The following is a 7,918-nucleotide window of genomic DNA, read 5'->3' on the forward strand; positions in this document are numbered from 1 at the left end:
CAACCCTGTGGACTGTAGCCCGCCAGGGTCCTCTGTCCATTGGATTCTCTAGGCAAGAATTCTGGAGTGGGTTTCCATGCCCTCCTCCAGGGGGTCTTCCTGACAGAGGAATTGAACCCACATCTCTTATGTCTCTTGCACTGGCAAGCGGGTTATTTACCACTGATGGACAAAACTTCATACATGGGAACACAATCAATGTAAGGAAATAAAATGTTTGTCTAGGCTCCTTTTTGTTTACTCCCATTTTCCATACTGGAAAAAAAAAAAAAAATTCCCAACCAGCTTCTTGCCAGAACCCTAGTACAGGGCAAGAATTAAGACATGAGCAGGGCCCAGACAACTTTCCGGGCCCACGTTTGCAATTTGTCAGCATTATTTCTGCAACAAGCCAGTATTATTGCAAAAGGATTAAATGTTTCTTGCATGGGAGGGAAGAGATGGAATATTCCACTGAATCCAAGGTGGTCCTGAAACTGACAAACCTGCCAACTGCCTAAGATTCCTGCCCTTTACAATGTCCCGCCCTAGATTTCTGGTCCCTGGGTCACATACATGTCTTGGGCCTCTGACACTCCTGGAACTCTGGCAATTGTTTCACTCAAACCATGAAGAAGAGTCTCTGGAAACAATCATGACCATCCAGCTCTCTCTTCCATCATCCACCCTACCAATGATTCTCCCAACAGAGGGGTTGTGGCAATCTAATGCAGGTATCTGAGTGTCTGGCTCTGCTTCCTTTCCCCTGCCTGAGAATTTCCTTCCATATAGAACTCCGAGCCATAAACCATGGAGACCACACAATTCTAAACAATCTGTGGTCTCTTCATTTGAGGGTTTATGGAGATGGAATTCATTCCAAATATCCTATTACATTCCCTAAGAATTTGGATATGAAACAGGGGGAGGAAGAAAGACTAGAACTCACTCACTTGGGCCACAGCATCTTTCCCTCTTGGACACCTGAGTAGCAAAGCCTGTCACAATGACTGAAGCCCTATGTTACCAGGGAAAAGGTTTATATAGCCTGGCAGCACTGACTTCAGGTGCTCTGTCTCACCTTATGCGGAATAATCCAGCACTCCTTGGGAGCCACAGAATGTTCTTCCTAGTTACGTATTTGCTTATTTATATTTATTGCCCCTTATTTTGAAAAGAACATGAGATAAACTCAAAAAGACACAGTAAATTATGTTAAAACATTAAAAGGCTAGTAAAAAAAAAAAAGTAGAAAAAATAAAGCCTGGAGAAAGATTAGCAAAAATAAATGTAGGCCATAAAGTTTGCACAGTTCCTAGAAGTAGGCTTCAAATTTGGCTGTGAACTTGTGAGCCAACAAACAAAAATATTATATGATTGGTAGTATCTATCATATAAAAATAATACAGTTGCTATAAAGAAGCCAAACTTCTCTTAGTACTGAGACCAGAGAGAACTGTCTCTCTTGGATCTTCATAAAGAAAACACTGCATAATGTCATGGACTTTGTCATAACTCTTCTGTGACAAACAACAAGTTTCATTATGACCTTGTCCCAACTTCCTTCAATCTAGAGACTGACAAAAGAGCAAAGCACAGCTCAGTAAAAGCAGCTGTCCAAAATCATTCTTGAATAAGAAAAATAAACTAGTAGACAAAATGCTGAAAAAATAATCTCCCAAGAGAGTGAAATAGAACGCTTAAACTACCCAGCTCTCTTGCGGTTTAAACTGATTTTTAAAGTAAAGATTTAAATATTCAGAGACATGAGGTATATGGAAATTCTTCAGGCCATTCTGTGTAACTACTATTTCTTTCAGCTGAGAATTTGCTAAGGATTGGTCAACGAAAGGCTAGAGATTACACTTTCAGCAAGAACCTGAAAAGCCAATAGCTGCTGCTGCTGCTGCTAAGTCACTTCAGTCGTTTCCGACTCCGTGTGACCCCATAGACGGCAGCCCACCAGGCTCCCCCATCCCTGGGATTCTCTAGGCAAGAACACTGGAGTGGGTTGCCATTTCCTTCTCCAATGCATGCAAGTGAAAAGTGAAAGTGAAGTCGCTCAGTCATGTCCGACTCTTAGCGACCCCATGGACTGCAGCCCGCCAGGCTCCCCTGTCCCTGGGATTTTCCAGGCAAGAGTACGGGAGTGGGGTGCCGTTGCCTTCTCTGAGCTGCTAACTAATAGCAAAGCCGTAAACTCTACGGCTGTCAACTAAGGAGGGGGAAGGACCTGGTCACTTTATTAGAGAAGGAGGAGAAAGAAAAGAAAAAGGAAAAGAAAGGGAATGGGAGAGGGAAGGAACTCTTTTCTAGGATATGTGGTAGTCTAGATGGCCATAAGGAGCTGAGCCAAGCCAGAGCAGGAATGGAACAAAATAATTGTTGGTTATCTCTCTATCTTTAAACAAGCTCCTTAAATCCAAAAAAAGTGAAGTCGCTCAGTTGTGTCCAACTCTTTGTGACCCCATGGACTGTAGCCTACCAGGCTCCTCGGTCCATGGGATTTTCCAGGCAATAGTACTAGAGTAGATTGCCATCTCCTTCTCCAGGGGATCTTCCCAACCCAGGGATTGAACCTGGGTCTCCTGCATTGTAGACAGATGCTTTACCATCTGAGCCACCAGGGAAGTCTAAAGGAAGTCCTTAAATCCAAAATCCTTGATTAATTCCAACTCCAACCAAGGAGATGATACTTTTCATTTTCTATGCTATGATTTAAGAATGACTGTATTTTAATTATCAGCAAAATGATATTTCAGGACACTTAAGAAAAGATATCTGTAGCTTTTCCATCTATTCAAGGGAATTTCAAAGTATTTTAGGTTCCTTTGGTATGAGAGTGTTGAAGGTGCTATGTAAATGTAGGTTATTATTACAATTTCCTGTCATCCTCCTTCAAGCAAAAACTGCTAAAATCCACAAAGTACAGAATGAGGCACACACAATTCTTATTATTGGGGGGTAATTAATTAGCAAGTACATAAATAATTTACTCAGTCACAGGAAGATAGAGTAATACTATTAAACATGTAGGCCTACACATCCAATTCTGGTAGCTATCTTATCTGCTCCAATGCAGAGGAAAAGATACAGAACTGACCCCATTTCCCCCACCTCCCCTCCAGGGATCCTTCTTCCCTCCACACCCACAATATACACCACACACAGACACACACACACACACACCTCTAAGACTAGGGTGCTGACTCTTTGGGGACAATTTTCCTCTTTTCTTCATAGAACAACTATGAATAAGATATACATTAAACTATGAATACCAACCTTCCAGAAACACACTTTGTGTATGAAAGTATTGAAACAAAATCGTGTGTGCTACACACTGACCACTATCTACCATCCCTACTAATGGTGCAAGAGGAGTGCAGATCATAAATATAAAATTTTAAAAAGTTTTTTAATGTTTTCTTCTTCTAATAGAAGTTTTTCAACTTCTATTAGACTTTGGAATGCAGGAGCTTTAGTTTATTAATAGAATTGTCTCATTCTAGATACAGTATGAAACTGGGAAAGACAAACAGAAATTACAGTAAACTGAATGAAATAACCAGCCCTAGATGAACATTTGCCATAATCAATCTACACAGTAAATAACCAACCTTGGTAGAAAATGGAGAGACACTTCTGTTTAAGAAGCCATGCAAAATTACACAATGACCTGCAATCATGTAGGTATAAATGGAAGTCACTTACATACATACAGCTCCATTAGAGTTTGTCTCTAAAATTGTAATGTCTTTCTCCAAATCTAGTTTTCCAAATGTGCTCATCACTGGTAACTATTTCTCTATTTTGAATGTGTCTATAGTAACTGGTTTAATGGTCACCGCATTAATCTAAGGATAAGAAACAAAAAGAATGATTCATTTCCTATTCTACAATTTTAACTACAAATTAACAACAACAAAAAAGCTCTTCTAAATCTCTCTTACGGATTTTGATGGTTGAGAAATATGCAGAGCACTTGAAAGCAATAAAAGAAATAACCTAAGAAAATTAAGCAAAATGAATTTGCAATTAGTTTGTGAAATTGCGATAAATGCATTTTGAAAGCAAAGAGTAAAATGTAACTTTGTTCAGTATAATTTGAAATTGCCTTTTGTGCTTAATATAGTTCACTTATAATTAGATGAAGATTTTGTTCTGGTTTGAAACATTCAAAGTTCCATCTTGAGATTGCTATGTACTATGTACACAGAACTTTTCAGCAAGAAAGTCTGCTGCTGCTGCGTTTGCTTTGACAGCCTTTATCCTAGTTTTATAGAAATGAAAGAGTGAAAGAACACAGCTGGTTTGAACAATGGAGCATGTTCAACATTAGGCCAAACACTTTAGATATTGCAAAATATTGCAGGCTATATTTATAGCTCTTAGCAGGTTTTTTAAATTCATGCTGATACTGCCTTACTCCAGCTTATTGGACCAAATTGCCATTTAATGGTTAAATTCTCTTTTGGTTTCAAAATTTGCTTTCAAAGGCAATGACACTTAAGTTAACCTCTTGGCAATATCAAAACAGTGATGACTTAAAAACTTTTCCAAAGTATTTCAAGATGTCTTAAAAATTCAAGATCATTCTAGCTACAGAGAGTTTAAAAGATTTTTGTTGGTCTCTGCCTTATGTTTTCCCTCAAGAAAAGGAATATCCTGCCTCTGATAATCTCTCTTCCAGTCATGAAATTGTGCACTGACTCATATGCCAGCATCTTCCAGAAAACTGCCCAAGGGAAATCAGAACAGGCCTTCAGGTAATTGCCTATATTCTATTTAAACTTTCTTTTCCTCTGGTGGTTGTTTTTAATAGAATTCTCTTGTTTTTAAAATAGAATCTTGTGACTTTGGGGAGTATAGCAGGGGCTCATGCTCTTTCACATTAACAACATGAGAAGTGGTAAAAAAGAAGTGATTGGTGGTTATAAGCTTAGTGACCGTAGGCTGAGGCAGGAGATGTTTTGCAGGGCAATGTGATTTCTATAGGTTTATCAACTGTCTGCAAGCTTTAAGCATTGAAGCCAATGGTACCCTACTCTTCCAACCCAAAGTGAGTATTCCCTAAATTCCCACAGCATGTTAGTTGAATTCATTGTCATTTGTCATCACTGCTATTAGTGAGATCTTGGAGGGTATGTGATTTGCCTCTTGATCTAATAATAATAAGAATGACCATTTAATGAACACCTACTATGTGCCATGCAGTACACTATGTATTCCATATATTTTCTAAGAATGATTGTTGTTGCTCAGTCGCTAAGTCATGTCTGACTCTTTGTGGCCCCACAAACTGCAGCATGTCAGGCTTCCCTGTCCTTCACTGTCTCCCAGAGTTTGCTCAAACTTATGTCCATTGAGTCACTGATGCTATCTAACCATCTCATCCTGTTGCCCTCTTCTCTTTTTTGCCTTCAATCTTTCCCTGATCTTTCCCAGAATCAGGGTCTTTTCCCAATAAGTTGGCTCTTCACATCAGGTGGCCAAAGTATTGGAGCTTCAGCTTCAGTATCAGTCCTTCCAATTAATATTCAGGGTTGATTTCCTTTAGGATTGACTGATTTGATCTCCTTGCAGTCCAAGGAACTCTCAAGAGTCTTCTCCTACACTACAATTCAGTAGTGCTAGATTCTTCAGCACTCAGCCTTCTTTATGGTCCAACTTTCACATCCATACATGACTACTGAAAAAACCATAGTTTTGACTATATGGACCTTAGTTGGCAAAGTGATGTCTGTTTTTTAATATGCTGCCTCGGTTTGCCATAGCTTTCCTTCCAAGGAGCAATTGTCTTTAAATTTCATGGCTGCAGTCACCATCCACAGTGATTTAGGAGCCCAAGAAAATAAAATCTGTCACTGCTTCCATTTTTTCCCCATCTATTTGCCATAAAGTTATGGAACTGGATGCCATGATCTTAGTTGTTTTTTTTTTTTTTTCAATTTTGAGTTTTATGCCAGCTTTTCAGCTTTTTCACTCTCCCCTTCTACCCTCATCAAGAGTCTGGTTAGTTCCTCTTCACTTTTTGCCATTAGAGTGATATCATCTTCATATCTGCAGTTGTTGATATTTCTCCGAGCAATCTCGATTCCAGCGTGTGATTCATCCAGCCCAGCATTTCACATAATGTACTCTGCATATAGGTTAAATAAACAAGGTGACAATATACAACCTTGTCATACTCCTTTCCCAATTTTGAACTGTCAGTTGTTCCATATAAAGTATTTAGAAAGATAGTTAAAAAAAAAAAAAAGCTTTGGTTTCTGTTTCAGCCATGTATTAATATTATGTATTAATTGCATTAATGTATTAATGCATAACAAACCACCCCAAAACTCAGTGGCTTGTTATTTCTCTTAATTCTGAGGGCAGAGTGGATGGTTCTTCTCCTGGTCTCATTAAGGATCACTCAGGTAACTGGAGTCATCTGACAACTTGACTGGGGCTGATGGTCCAAAATAGTCACTTGTACTGAAACTGGTACTGGCTGTCAGTTGAAGAATGTCAGTTCCTCTCCACATGGCTTCTCATTCTCCAGTGGGCCAGGCCGGATTTCTTCAAAGCATGATATTCTCAAGGCTCCAAGACTGAAAGCATGTAAGCTGCACAGTCTACTAAGACCTAGGCTCCAAAACTCACACAATGTCACATCCATCATATGGCCAACTTGGATCCAAGAGAATAGAAAGAAAAATTGAATCTTTTGGGAAGAGCAGTAACTTCACATTGCAAAGGTGTATGTACACAGGGAGGTATGATTCATTTGAGGGGCATTATCTTAATGATCTACTATATTATCATACAAATTCTCCCTCTGAAACTTTCCACATGTGTGACTGTGAACCATTATTTAACCTCAAGTTTCAGTTTCCTCATCTATAAATGAATTATCTTGGGATTTAGTAAAAAAAAAAAAAAGCACATGTAATATTATGCTGAGTGTGTGTGTGTCTGACTTTTAGGCCTAATGCAGAGCACCATAAAATACATATTAATGTCCAAATTTTATAGATGTGATATCTGAGGCTGAGGAGGGGTCTATCCTGCTGAAGTTAATTTTTGAAAAGTCACACAATGAAGTCAACACTCAAACAAAGGGCTTTCTGATTCTGAAGCCAATGCTTTTTTGTTTGTTTTTCACACCATACCATGGAGCTTCTTGTTAGCAGAAGAGTTTATTTCATGGTTATATCTCATTGGACTTTGGACAGCAGCAATCATAATAGTTACCCAAGAAATACTGGTCATTTGAAGGATCAAGGGAAGCTGACAAATTGCTACTGACTCATTAATAAAATATTTACACAAAATGTTTATATTGATCCCAAATATTCTGACTCCCTAGAACTGCAGGGCTTGGGAAAGCCATGCTTTGTACACTAGAAGAGTAGTTAAGATCTTTCAGAACCAGGGAAGAAAGGCTCCCAGAACAGAGGCTTCTACAGAGAGCTATTTGTGGTTCTTAAACTTGCCTACATGTAGGATTCACCTGGGAACATGTATAGAAAAATACCACAGCAGAAATTAACACAGCATTGTAAATCAAACATACTTCAACTGAAAAAAAAAATCTCCCTGAGAGTGAGGCCAAGATTCCTAGACCTGAAAACTTCCTTCAGGAGCCCCTGAAGCTGACCGGTAATGTCAAGTTGGATCCCTATGCTATGCTAAGTCGCTTCAGTCGTGTCCGACTCTGTGCGACCCCATAGACGGCAGCCCACCAGGCTCCGTCGTCCCTGGGATTCTCCAGGCAAGAATACTGGTGTGGGGTGCCATTGCCTTCTCCAGTGCATGAAAAAATAAAAGTGAAAGTGAAGTCGCTCAGTCGTGTCCGACTCTTAGCGACTCCATGGACTGCAGCCTACCAGGCTCCTCCGTCCTTGGGATTTTCCAGGCAAGAGTACTGGAGTGGGGTGCCACTGCCTTCTCC

General features: G+C 39.6%; 1 non-coding gene across 1 annotated transcript; it reads right to left on the reverse strand.

The window, feature by feature from the left end:
- Window positions 1–2,537: 2,537 nt before the first annotated feature.
- TRNAC-ACA (transfer RNA cysteine (anticodon ACA)) lies at window positions 2,538–2,609 on the reverse strand. The gene has a single exon. It is a non-coding gene; the product is annotated as a tRNA-Cys (tRNA).
- Window positions 2,610–7,918: the final 5,309 nt, after the last annotated feature.

Source organism: Bos taurus, chromosome 21 (assembly GCF_002263795.3).
Source record: "Bos taurus isolate L1 Dominette 01449 registration number 42190680 breed Hereford chromosome 21, ARS-UCD2.0, whole genome shotgun sequence".
NCBI lineage: Eukaryota > Metazoa > Chordata > Mammalia > Artiodactyla > Bovidae > Bos > Bos taurus.